Source organism: Lepisma saccharinum, chromosome 13, assembly GCF_977018435.1.
Source record: "Lepisma saccharinum chromosome 13, izLepSacc3.1, whole genome shotgun sequence".
NCBI classification, from domain to species: domain Eukaryota; kingdom Metazoa; phylum Arthropoda; class Insecta; order Zygentoma; family Lepismatidae; genus Lepisma; species Lepisma saccharinum.
This window is the reverse complement of record NC_139241.1, coordinates 22197517-22210128: the sequence shown is the minus strand read 5'-3', so window position 1 is coordinate 22210128 and position 12612 is coordinate 22197517. Positions and strand designations below refer to the sequence as shown.

Below are 12612 nucleotides of genomic sequence, written 5' to 3'. Positions count from 1 at the left end.
AGTGAAAGCTCAACTAACTGAGCCAGGCTTGCTGAAATGTGACAAATGAGTTTGCACTTATGAACACTGTTCTAGTAAAAGCATAATACTTCAGTGTTACATGAAATAATATTAGTTTTTCCTATTAAGTAAATAAGACAGCTGAAGTAAAAAAATATATACCAAAAACAATGGTAAAATTAAACAACAAATAAGTTTTTTTTTTAAATAAAAATGTTTCTTCTCAGAATACATTTTTGAAATGTCCTTATTAGAGGATTTTTAAAGACTTATGTAAAAGAATGCTTACTGTTAATACTAAATGTTCTAAAACTTTCCATCATGTACATTATTTGGATTTTACATCAACAAGTAATGGCCCTACAGCCAAATTTAGTTACCAATTGAAAAAAGAAAAAAAGAACAGCCTTCTAACTTACTTGGTACAAGTTCCAATAATTTCAAATGTCGGAGAGGTATTTTGTTGTGTTCTCCAGTCCAGTTATGACTTGCTGCCAATGCATTAGGAAATATTTTATCCAGAATTCTTCACTCAATTTGCTGTAGGTTTTTGCCTCCAATGAAACTCATGTATGATTCCTACAAGGAAACATTAATTCAATCAAGAAGCACTGACTGCACTGTGGGCGATACAAGGTACACATTTTATCGTAAAATTTCAATCTCCGGGAAACGTATTTCTTCAATTTTACAGAAAGGAACTGAGTTTCTGTACACTTTTGAAAGGTCATGGAAGTGTTTTCTTCCATCGTTCAATTTATTTGGCCGGTAAATCATGTATTTTTCTAGATTAATGTTTGTCTCTCTGATGCACAAAAGCTGTTGCCTCTATTTCCTTCCACTACATAAACCAGATGTTGTGAGCATTTCATGATGTAACCCTCGGTCAGTGTTTCCAACCACACATATTTGTAACTATGTTAACGTTACATAACCTATGTAAATCTGCATCTTAATGTGCATGATTTTTGAGTATGTTAACCTAACAAAGTTAATGTAACGTAAGTAATGTAACCCTTTTTTTAACTATGTTAACCTAACCTACCGTAACTAAGATAACCCTTCTTTTAACTAGGGAAATAGTTATTTTTTGGTTAGGAAGGTTGGAAACACTGCATACCCACTGACGATAGACAACGTTAGTCAAGATTTGCCCACCATATTGCGTGTAACGCAAGCGAAAAAGGAACGAACAATAATTACTCGATATGTGCAAAATTGAAATTATTTTCGTCAAAAAAGCAAAATCCCACCTTAAGGAATCTTTAGCAATGCATAATAGGTAAGTACAAATGTGAAAAATAACAAAATAAACGAATTTGAGACGTCTCCCGGAGATCGAAATTTTTATGAAAACTGAAATACTTCAATTTGCATGATTTTTACAGTGAAACTTATATTGAAGTAAAAGAAGCACATGGAGTTTAGAATGTAATTGATCTCTCTTAAATTACAACAAACCACTTTGAGCTACAGTCAATTATGCTGAAAATGTTAACTGCTCGATTAACACACACAAAAAAAGTTTGACATTAATAATTTCACTCACGGAAATATGTCAACTTACCATCTGCTTCATGTGCTCAGGAGAAGAAAGTAACCACTCTTCCACCCTCTGAATGTCATCCTCTGTTTGACAAGGAAGCTTTACATTTTCAGGCAAGGGCTGATTTGAGGATATCAATGTTGGATTCAAATTTTCCAAAATAAGCTTCTGATTTTCATGTATTTCTAACAGTCTATTCTCAATTTTTGCCCGATGACGTGAAATAACAGATAAACTACTCCCATGAAACTGGCAATTTGCAATTCTCGTCTGACCCAGATGTAGATTGTAGAGCCGAAGTTGCTTTGCCTTCACCTAGAATGAAGATGCCAGTAAAAGTAAAAGATCAATCTCTTGCAATCAGTACAATATACGGTACTAGTTTACTATCCTTCGGACAGATTTCTTCATTTCTACAGAAGAAACTACTTACCGTAGTAAGTTCCTGTAGTATTGTCTAACATCTGGAAGGTGTTTTGTGTGATGTGGGAATGTTTCATAGCGGAAATTCAACCATTGATGCATAGCCCCACGAACCATTTCCGGTAAGGTTAGGTTACGTATCTGCTTCGCGGAACATTCCTGAAGGTGTATTAACGTTGTTTTGATTAAATTAATTGCAATTTTTCACATTACCAGAACGTCTTTCTGGTAGGTGTTTTTCCTTGCCTGAGACACAATATCGCGAGAACACCTTCCCACATAATTGCGCGTCCGGCCTCTCTTTTGCCAAATTTTTGACATTCGAACTTACGTATCTGCTTCGCGGAACATTCCTGAACGTGTATTGACGTTGTTTTGATGAAAGTAAGAGCAATTTTTCACATTACGACTACCTCTTCCTCCTACCTTTCCGTTTGCCTCACACACAACATGGCGCGGACACCTTCGTAAATAATAACGCGTAGGAATGACGCATCGGCCTTGTTTTTTCTCGATTTTCAATTGTTATGCAGTGTTTCAACCTTCGGAACCCAAGAAATGCCCGTCGACAAACTTAATCAGATCTATTTACGAATATTTTTTTCGAAACCAATTTTTAACTATTGAAACCTTTGCGTGGCCCTACTAACCTATCCACGCGCCAATGGTTCGTGGGGCTAGCGCCAATGGTTTGTGGGGCTAGCGCCAATGGTTCGTGGGGCTAGCGCCAATGGTTCGTGGGGCTATCTTTTTCACTATTGAAACCTTTGCGTGGCCCTACTAACCTATCCACGCGCCAATGGTTCGTGGGGCTAGCGCCAATGGTTCGTGGGGCTAGCGCCAATGGTTCGTGGGGCTATCTTTTTCACTATTGAAACCTTTGCGTGGCCCTACTAACCTATCCACGCGCCAATGGTTCGTGGGGCTATCTTTTTCACTATTGAAACCTTTGCGTGGCCCTACTAACCTATCCACGCGCCAATGGTTCGTGGGGCTAGCGCCAATGGTTCGTGGGGCTATCTTTTTCACTATTGAAACATTTGCGTGGCCCTACTAACCTATCCACGTGCCAATGGTTCGTGGGGCTAGCGCCAATGGTTCGTGGGGCTAGCGCCAATGGTTCGTGGGGCTATCTTTTTCACTATTGAAACCTTTGCGTGGCCCTACTAACCTATCCACGTGCCAATGGTTCGTGGGGCTAGCGCCAATGGTTCGTGGGGCTAGCGCCAATGGTTCGTGGGGCTATCTTTTTCACTATTGAAACCTTTGCGTGGCCCTACTAACCTATCCACGTACCAATGGTTCGTGGGGCTAGCGCCAATGGTTCGTGGGGCTATCTTTTTAACTATTGAAACCCTTGCGTGGCCCTACTAACCTATCCACGCGCCAATGGTTCGTGGGGCTAGCGCCAATGGTTTGTCCACACCCGGCACAAACTTTACAACACACCCACCACACGTCATTCTCCAAACCCTCGATCCACAGTTCTAACTCTCGTGCAAACGCAGGCAGTTCGAAACACTGGATATCAACAAAACACAATCACGACACGTCATGATAGTCGTCACGACGGTGTATGAAGGTGATGGTGTATGAAGGTGTACGAACTTCATGGTATACACAGATGTACGCGCCAAACGCTATCTCCGTCGGAGAATTAATTTTCAACGAACAACATGAATTTCAGCTCTGAAACATTCCCAAATCACACAAAACACCTTCCTGATGTTCGACAATGCTACAGGAACTAATTACGGTAAGTAGTTTCTTCTGTAAAAATAAATAAATGTGTCCGAAGGATAGTAAATTAGTACCCCATGTAAAAATTGCATTCATAACATGATGAAATCACAATAAAACAAAAGGAACTTGAGCAACTGGCAACTGGAAAGATACGAAAAATACTCTTTCAACATTCTTCGTTGAGGTTGTGTGATTCAGAGTCTCTCTCGAAAAAATCGTCGATGTTTCTCATAATGCATAACAAGGAAATAATTTATAATTTCAATTGCAATTAAGAGACCCACAAAAATTGAATTTTTGGTCCCCAAGAAAAGAAAACTGGCACATGTTCGATCTATTACATCCCGATTTCATGGTGATACTCTCACCAATTTTTGGTCGTAGGTTCCTAGACATGTTTAATAATGAAATCCGGGAGAAAATGTTGATACATACAATGCTATTTTGTAAATTCTTAAAAATCTAACCGTTACCAAAAACTGCCTCGGAATGCATAACTTTTATAACTATGTAAATATGAATAACTCTGCAAGTAAATTATAACATTATTTTTCATTCTCTGTACTATTATCGAACTAAGTCAGTGTGTCACTTACCTTTCTCAACGTCGTCTTCAGTAAAAAAAAACATTTAACTCGTCAGTCGTCACACATCCTTATCCACTTTGGCCGCCATCACAAAGTCACAATCGACTTTCAAACACACATCGATTATATGTATTTCGATATAAATCGTTATGTGAAATTATTATTTTAAAAAAATTCTCCGGAGGATGAACAAATCAAAGAGCACACCATCGTTTTTACGTCTATATTTAACTAAATTCATTGAGAATGTTCTTTGCTATACTTTCCGGCAACAGCCCGAGGTTCGTTTTGTCCTGAAAGAATTTCGTTCTTCATTTGGTTGCCCTAAGCTTTACATTGTAGCGCAATAGAAATTGAATTCGCACTATTCGTTCACATTAGGTAAGTGCGGGACAGAAAATTTCTGGTCGGGACGGGTAAAATTCACCATTTTCCTAGTAAATCGGAAAATTTTCGGGACGAGAAATATTTTATTTTTCCCGACACTTCAAAAAACTCGAATTTTACGCTCCATTTACAGTGATTGTTTTTAGAGGTGTGTGCGGGACAGCATTTTTTGGGTCAGGACGGGGTCAGAAATTTTTTAAATTCCGACATTCTCGACGGGAAGTCGGGAAATTTTCGGGACGGAAAATGTTCAAGCTCTGGAAATATCTAATTCTACACGTCATTTTCACTTTAAGTGATTGCTTTTGCACATTTTTTAACGTTAAACAGAATTTATTTCTCACTGTAGGGTCTTGCTGATCGACAGGGGGAATTTTACTCCCTCTTTCTCGTTTGGCATAACGTCACTGGCCACTGTACCAAACCTTGAATGCAATGTTGGGCCAACCTACAATATGGGCGTAATTGACAACCATGTCTGCCAACAATGTGAATCATTGGCCCAACGTAAGATATTCGTTGGCTAGAACTACCAACCACTTCCCAACCATGCCGACAATCACCCAACGTTGGCCCAACAATGTGTGCTACATGGGTAATTTCTGTTTTAAATGGATTTTCTCAAGGAATTATGCCACCTATTTGTGGAATAACGAATATTTACAAAGAGCGGCTTCCTTCAGACCACTTCAGCAACAAACTGTTGTGACAGCAATACATTCAAACCTCTCCTGCAACAAAGTGTTGTGGCAGCAATACATTCAAACCTCTCCTGCAACGAAGTGTTGTGGCAGCAATACATATCCGTTTCGTATCATTCCCACTAAATGCTAGCCACATGTGTAGAAATATTTCATTTTAAACTTTATTTCTACATATTTTCAATTAGATCTGCCATTATTTTGTGAAATGATGGTTATTTTTTAAGGAGCATCTCCCTTCAACCCAGAGTGTTGTGGCAGCAATGCATACTCGTTTCTTATCTTTTCCACAACATACATGCCATACGTTTTGAAATATATCAGTTTTAAATTTCGTATCTACACTCTTCAATGATTTCCGTCATTTCATTTATTTTTTTTGTCGGATAAAATTTACTTTTTGAAACGTCTTCCTTCAACCCTCTCCTACAATGAAGTGTTGTGGCAGCAATACCCTACCCGTTTCGAATCTTAAAACGAAATGCATGCCTCAGGAAGAAATTATTTTATTTAAACATAATTTCTGCTTTTAAATGGATTTTCTCAAGCAATTATGCTACCAATTTGTGGAATAACGAATATTTACAAAGAGCGGCTTCCTTCAGACCACTTCAGCAACAAACTGTTGTGGCAGCAATACATTCAAACCTCTCCTGCAACAAAGTGTTGTGGCAGCAATACATTCAAACCTCTCCTGCAACAAAGTGTTGTGGCAGCAATACATTCAAACCTCTCCTGCAACGAAGTGTTGTGGCAGCAATACATATCCGTTGCGTATCATTCCCACTAAATGCTAGCCACATGTGGAGAAATATTTCATTTTAAACTTTATTTCTACATATTTTCAATTAGTTCTGCCATTATTTTGTGAAATAATGGTTAATTTTTAAGGAGCATCTCCCTTCAACCCAGAGTGTTGTGGCAGCAATGCATACTCGTTTCTTATCTTTTCCACAACATACATGCCATACGTTTTGAAATATATCTGGTTTAAATTTCGTATCTACACTCTTCAATGATTTCCGTCATTTCTTTTTTTTTTTTTTGTCGGTTAAAATTTAATTTTTGAAACGTCTTCCTTCAACCCGCTCCTGCAATGAAGTGTTGTGGCAGCAAAAACTAACCCGTTTCGTATCTTTCAAAACTAAATGCATGCCACATGGAGAAAATATTTTATTTGAACGTAATTTCTGCTTTTAAATGGATTTTATCACGGAATTATGCCATCAATTTGTGGAATAACGAATATTTACAAAGAGCGGCTTCCTTCAGACCACTTCAGCAACAAACTGTTGTGGCAGCAATACATTCAAATCTCTCCTGCAACAAAGTGTTGTGGCAGCAATACATTCAAACCTCTCCTGCAACGAAGTGTTGTGGCAGCAATACATATCCGTTTCGTATCATTCCCACTAAATGCTCGCCACATGTGTAGAAATATTTCATTTTAAACTTTATTTCTACATATTTTCAAGGAATTCTGCCATTATTTTGTGGAATAACGGTAAATTTCTAAAGAGCGTTTCCCTTCAACCCGGTGTAGCAGCAATATATATTCGTCTTTCCCACATAATGCATGCCACATGTTCTGAAATATCTCATTAAAACGTCATTTCTATCCTTTTTAAGCATGGTAAAAAAAGGTAAAGTGCTCCCCTGTGCTTAGCACCACGCCATGAAGGCGTATAGGGGGTGTGAGGGTAACGCTTCACACTTTCTTGATCCGGTCGTGTTGTAAAGTAATTCTGCCGTTATGTTGTGGAAAGTTTTGTGGCAGCAGGTGCATATTTGTCACTTATCTTTCCCACTGCATGCTTGCCGTATGTGAAGAAACCTCTAATTTAATTGTCATTTCTATGCCTTCTAAGCATTTTCACAAGGAATTCTGTCATTATTCTCACGGAATAATAGATAGATGTTAAGGAGCATCTTTCTTGAAACCACTCCTGCAACGAAGTATTGTGTCAGCAGTTTATAACCATGTCTTACCATTCCCATTGCTGGAATCCCACAAAGCCTCATCGAAATGTAATTTCTATCATTTTATTGAGTAATTAATGTTTTTAAGGAGCGACTTCTTTTGAATATGGGTAACAACTATTTTAATAGATATTAGAATGAGCAGCCTAAAAAATATAATAAATCTAGCATATTTTGTATTGCTTTGTGACACTTAGCTAGTAGTGAAACTCAAGTCTATAATCAGGGCAAGATTTGAAGCAAAAACCTGTAACAACCTCCATATTAGCCAATCTCATTCATTAAAGTAAATGTAGTGCACATATTCAGTCATGAAATATTTTACTTATCACTGTCAATTCTTAATCCGTGCAAATATGTATGTAACCTGTGTGAACAGGTACTAAAATTTTGGACATGTTAATTTAATTTGGACTGATGTGTGCCATTACTGTCGTACATTACATTTAAAAATTATACTAGAGTTTTGACTCCAATTATAAATTATCCAATAGACCTACATAAAAATGAGTTATATCAAAATTTAGCTTATTCAATTCTGTGTTAATTGATGCTAACCACTTTCTTTATTCAAGTATGCCTTACATGTTTAATTGTTGTGAGAACAAATAAAGTGCATTTTTTGGTTTTGCAAACCATTGCTCTCTTTGAAATCGTATAAATAATCGTGATGAAATTTTAGTACGGTGTAGGCAGAAAGGTTTTAAACAAGATTCTTAATTATCATTTTTCAAAGTTCGTAAAAATAATGTTCTAATCAATTTTGCGAAACAACTTTTTCTTAGTATTGGGTAGTTGTACAAAGACAATATTAATCTTGTTTGAAGTTGTTAACATCTGTTTTTAAAATCCATTATCATTGTCAACTGACACTGCGAAACTGATTTTATACAGTTTTTATTCATTAAATTAGACACACACAGGAGATGTACTACGTAGATTTCTGAGTGAAAGATGCAGACTTGACCAGGACTCAAACCCGGGTCTCTGGCATACTGTGCCATTGCTCTACAACTGAGATACCAAGCCAGCCTGGCATCGCCTGATTTATCGCTGTTGCTGTTTTGCCTGTGTACAGTGTTTCAAAGGCAACAGATCCCGTTGCAGTAGCACTTGCAGAGACGAATACACACAGGTAAAACAGCAAAAAATCAGGCGATGCCAGGCCAGTAGAGCAATTGCATGGTATGCCGGAGACAGGGTTCGAGTCCTGATCGAGCCTGCCTTTTTCACTGAAAAATCTACGTAATTTTTATTCAAGATGTACAGTCACGGACACTGCCGGCTTGTAACAATTCCATTGAAAGTCAATGTATTCATTACAAGCCAGCAGTGTCCGTGACTGTACATGTAACATTGTAACACCGCTCACAGTGACCCCTGCAGTTTTAACAACCCAGTCTATCATGGCACCAAGGCAGCCAAACACAAACATAGAACTTTTTGTGGACATACTCTATGTGATCAAAAGTATCCGGACACACCGCAAAACTTGTGTTTATCATAGAGGACTATACAGTACTGCCATCTACCGCGTGGAACACATAGTCAGTGAACTCAGTAGTCTACAGACAGTGTGAGACAGCAGTATGGGATGGTCTGAGGAACTCATTGACTTTCAACATGGTAAGGTGGTTGGGTATCACTTGTGTAAGAAGTCTGTGCGTGAGATTTCCACTCTCCTAAACATCGCTCTGTCCACTGTTTCCGATGTTATAGTGAAGGGATGTGTACAACCCAAAAGGGTGCAGGCCAACCTCCCATGTTGACCTAAACTGACCATCGAGTGTTGAAGATTGTTGTACAGCATTATCGTCAATCATCCATCGCCACCATCACATGGAAATTCCGAACTGCATCAGGATCTACTCCAAGCACCATTACTGTTTGGCGCAAGGTGCGGCAACTTGGTTTCTATGGCCGAGCGGCTGCCCATAAGTCAAACATCACACAGACAAATGCCAAACGTCGCCTCATGTGGTGCAAGGAGAGTCGAAACTGAACCATAGAACAGTGGAAAACCGTTGTGTGGAGTGATGAATCACAGTACACAATGTGGTGATCCGATGGTAGGTGTGGGTGTGGCGAATGCCTGTATAGTGCCGACAGTGAAATTCGGAGGTGGCGGAGTTACAGTGTGGTCATGTTTCTCCTGGAGGGGGCTTGGCCCCCTTGTTGCTTTACATGGCAATGTCACGGCACAAGCTTACGTTGACATTTTAACAGTTTTCATGCTGCCTACCGTTGAAGACCAGTTCGGGGATGACTATTGTGTCTTTCAACACGACCGTGCACCCGTCCATATTGCAGGGTTTGTGGAGGAGTGGTTTGATGACAACAACGTCCCACTAATGGACTGGCCTGCGCAGAGTCCTAATTTGAATCCCATAGAACATCTCTGGGATGTTTTGGAATGCCGACTTCGTGCTAGACCACACCGATCTACATCAATACCTCTTCTCATTTTGGCGCTCTGCGAGGAATGGGCTGCCATTCCTCAGGAAACCTTCCGGCACCTGATTGAAAGTATGCCTGTGAGAGTGAAGGCTGTCATCAAGGCTCAGGGTGGGCCAAAACTGTATTGACTGCCAGTGTTCCAGATTGAGGGTTGCCCAAACTTGTACTTTCAGGTGGGTGTCCGGATACTTCTGATCACATAAAGTACCTAGGCAGCACATAAAATGTAAATTCCGTTAAATTATACAATTACACCCCACCCCCTCTCACTTAATCTTGATGAAGGTACAGAACCACTAAGGTTTCTTGGCAATTATATTCTTATATGATAGAAAATTTAATGATGGTTATAATTGAACTTTTGTAAGAGGTGCGCATCATTCTTTTCCCTTTTGCATAAATTATAATCTACTGTGCTGTCATTCATTGTTAATAATGTGTAGTAAACTTGTGAATGAAACAGTATGTAGGTGAGAAATTTGTTGAAAATATGTGCATTTGTCACTTTTTATTAATTAAGTACTTACATGACTGAAGTGTACCACTTATCAAGTTACACAAGCTCATATGACTAAGTTTTTCCCTGCAGAGGTCTTCACAAAGATTAACCTTTGTCAGAAAAGTAACAGGATTGATTTTTTTTCACACTATGATACTGAAAGATGCACAATGGATGTTATTTAGTCACCTTATAGGTGTTGTGAATATAAATGCCCTTGGAAGTGGCTCTGCATTCCTTTGGCGAGTTTGGCTTTAATGACTTCAAATTCCATATTTGTACATAAGAATTGGTGTTGCTTGTATAAAAATATCAACACAATGTTACTGTAAAATTCATGATATTACATTTTGATTTGATCAAGTTAAGAGAGTTTTTCTGCTCACAAGTATAACTTTTTAAAAATAAAAGCTGATTAGTATTCACCAAGATATTCCATCAATCCAAAAGGATGGCTGTGTCATCATACATGATGAGAAGCATCCCAGAAGAGGATTTCTCTGCTTGCTTCTGAAACCTCTAGAAATGCTCGTAGTTGAGTATAGATATCGGAAGGGATTACTTTCACAGGACCAAAGGATCATTAGTTGGAGAGTTCATTATATGTATAATTACTTTACAAAATCAGTCCTGGAACAATTATGGAAAAGGGTATATATTCCATAAAAAATCACTGCTTTTCAAATGAATGGAATTATAGCACACCTTGATGAGCAGCTTTATTTTAACGTACATTTTAGAAATGGTGACAAAAAAATTACTATCCCCCATCATATAGTATATCAAGGATAAATTGTGATAGTGTGTGGATTAATGTGAACAATTTGTAAAACAAACATTGTAATTGTAGCTCAATTTTAATTACTTTATATCAATCGGTTTCAGCTGGTACATATGGAGCATGCAGCTTACAAACTCCATAACAACCATGCTTTCATGTGACATGTGGCACTTGTTGCACACATTTGCCACTCAGTCACTAATATTCAATCGAGTTACTGCACAAATATAACAATAAGCAGAGTTACCCTTGCACCTTGTGTCATGAACACACATAGTTGGATGCAGAAGTGTCATATGCTGGTCACATTTAGACCCCAAGATACACATTTATTTGAATTTGGGTGAATCACAGAGCTACTTTATGCAGCAACAAGGCTGGAAAAATTCAGACTTTAGATCACTGTTCCTTGGACTTCTGTTTGGCAACCAGACACCCTTACTGGACCACTATGGCTCGATTTCAGAATAAATGCATGGGGAATACTGTGGCAACACATTTGTTGCAGAATAGACACTTGATGAAGATTTTCATAGCATATTAATATGTCCTGCACTTTTTGAATTTCATTTGTGAATAAAATTGTGGAATTTCAATTTTACATTTTTCCTCAATTTGTCTCTTTCACTTTGGTCCCCAGAAAAATGTAAAATCGAGATTCCACCGTACATACAAAATGTTTGAAGAGCCACAGTGATTAATAACTTAAGAAGAAACATTTGAATGATAAGAAATCCAATGTTCATTACCAAAATTCAAAGTCGTGTATTACAATGACAGCATTGAAAATGCTAAAAATTCTAGTTGTGTAAAAATGAAGTAGTTTCCAAATTCATAAAAGGTATTAGAGAAGTTCTGAGGTATCTCCAAAGAACAGTCTTTGCAAGAAATACATCTAACATTTTTATATTTCTAATAAGAGAAATTCATAATTTATGTGCATTGCAACCATATTTTGGACTATTGGTAATACCAATCCCCTACGATTTGCTTCACATTGAATGAGAAAGAATTGATGATGTCAGTCTTTCTCTCTGTAGCAACGTTCCTCACCCTGGCATCAATTACAAAGGGTCCTAGTGGTTCATTAGATCCAGTAGTTGACAACTAATTTAAAATTCCATGTCATTCACATGAAAAATCAGCTTCAATTCTTTGCCCAATACATAGCCCTTGCATGTTACATTGCATTCAGAAATCTGATTAGTCCAGAAACATGTATATTGCAACACACTGTAGATCACAACAACACTTATATCTTAACCACAAGATGATTCCCCAAGCTCTGATAACCACTTGTAGATTAAATATTTATTTACTCATTCACTTGTGAGAAATTGTAATGGCAAGCAAATGAGACGATACAATATTGAATGGAATTATTTCAACGACTTACTTTCATGCCGTATGACAGTATTTTCTTCTTAAAAACAAGTTTGTTTCAAACATACAGTAGGTTCTATATGTTTCATCTCTCAAAGTATGTGAATATGAATAGCAATTAAATA

The 12612-nt window shown here is 38.0% G+C and overlaps 1 long non-coding RNA gene across 1 annotated transcript; it reads right to left on the bottom strand.

Annotated features, from left to right (window-relative positions):
- Nucleotides 1–517: 517 nt before the first annotated feature.
- LOC145996894 (uncharacterized) lies at nt 518–4361 on the bottom strand. The gene is made up of 3 exons (XR_014442826.1): nt 4309–4361; nt 1568–1861; nt 518–579 (listed from the first exon to the last, which is right to left on the bottom strand). It is a non-coding gene; the product is annotated as an uncharacterized LOC145996894 (long non-coding RNA).
- Nucleotides 4362–12612: the final 8251 nt, after the last annotated feature.